General features: G+C 42.5%; 1 non-coding gene across 1 annotated transcript; it reads right to left on the reverse strand.

Annotated features, from left to right (window-relative positions):
• Nucleotides 1-802: 802 nt before the first annotated feature.
• On the reverse strand, nt 803-874 carry trnac-gca. Its single transcript has one exon. It is a non-coding gene; the product is annotated as a tRNA-Cys (tRNA).
• Between the last annotated feature and the right edge of the window lie 823 nt (nt 875-1,697).

Genomic DNA, 1,697 nt, shown 5'->3' on the forward strand with positions numbered 1-1,697 from the left:
GGTGTACCTAATAAAGTGGCCGGTGAGTGTATATCGTTATTGAATTATCGCCCAGCCCTAAGCTCTTTGTCTTGGCTCGACCATGCCTTGAAGCCTGCCGTCCTGGTGCTGAGCTAACCCATTTTGTTCCAGTTCTGCTACATTTCATTGCATTTCTGAGCCATTGTACTTTATTCAATGTAAAACTGTATGAAACTTCACTGTTTTGATTGCCTTTAAAATCGGTGCATCAGCTGTTATTCACATTTATCTGAAGCTATTTTAAAGGATACCCCTAAATTCATACAATACCTGTTTGGACCATACATTCCATATCTCAAGACTTGAACATTGCCTGTGAACAGACTCTTAGCCAAGTCTTTTAATTTCTTATTTATTTATTTTCACTTTATATACTCTAATACAGTGTTTTTCAACCCTGGTCCTCAAGGCACACTGCTCTGCAAGTTTTGGATGTTTCTGAGCTTCAGCACACCTGATTCAGGTGATTGCAGTTCAGCAAAGCCTGATAATCTGCTATCAATTGATAACAGGTGTATGAAAGCTGGGAAACATCTAAAACATTCAGGGCAGTGTGCCTTGAGGACCAGGGTTGAAAAAGACTGATCTAATAATGCCAGAGGGAAATTACTTCTTTGCATTTAACTCATCCTCTTGGGGAGCAGCAGGCTGTGATTGTGTGGCGCCCAGGGAGCAGTGTTGGGTTAGGGGTCTTGTGGGAGTGGGGGATCAAACTCACAACAGGATTCAACCTCAGGCCATATGCCCTAACCACTAGACCACCACTCCCCACTAAATTAGAAGGGGGCACCAGGATTTGAACCTGGGACCTCTTGATCTGCAGTCAAATGCTCTACCACTGAGCTATACCCCCTGTTTAATTAGCCTGGCTGGCTGTAACTATGGCCATGCGGTCATATAAAGACAGGAACTCATTCAGAGAGGTCAACCGAGGTAGGTTGGGCATTTGTTTTTAATACCCCCTGGATAGCATCGCTCCAAAGGGGTTCTAAGCTATCCCAGAAGATAGCTGAGGACATGCTGGAGGAATTATGTCTGCCTGCAGGACCTGAAACGCCTTGGGCTTTCCACAGAGGAGCTGTAAAAGGTTTGTGGGGAGAGGGAAGTCTGGGCATCTCTGATGAATAGAAGATGACGAGTACACTCACAAAAATAGTTTAGGCCGTTTACTGGTCAAAACATGTTTTAAAGTAACGGCAAGGCAAAAAGACGGCAATAAACTTCTAAAAGCTATTTTTGCTTCCAATCAGCTTTGCAGAGTGTTAGAGGATCCATTTATTTTACGGTGAGATGTTTTTGAACAAGTTCCAGGTGATAATCTTCCCATAAGTGGCTGTCCCACATAACACCCACACCCAAGTTAAAACTTTGTAGAAAATGTCTAGAACAATATTCTCAGGACTTATGAGACAAAAATAGATATTTACTGACAACCAAACATAGCATAATGACAGCCCAGAACAGCTGTCAGCCTCAGGGGTAGATGGAGAATTATTCGGTCTTTGTTTACAGCAGTATGTCCAGACTAACTTGGGGTCTTTATGTCAATGTATTTTGCCATGAAATTAGTCAAACGGAGTCATCAAAGGTCCAAACATTACTGTGATGTTACAGAGAGACCATAGAAGATCTACACACAAACACAGACAAAAGTCTACAAACATAAGCTTACACCA

The sequence above is a fragment of the Cyprinodon variegatus genome, unplaced genomic scaffold (genome assembly GCF_000732505.1).
Source record: "Cyprinodon variegatus isolate N-32 unplaced genomic scaffold, C_variegatus-1.0 Scaffold109, whole genome shotgun sequence".
Lineage (NCBI taxonomy): Eukaryota > Metazoa > Chordata > Actinopteri > Cyprinodontiformes > Cyprinodontidae > Cyprinodon > Cyprinodon variegatus.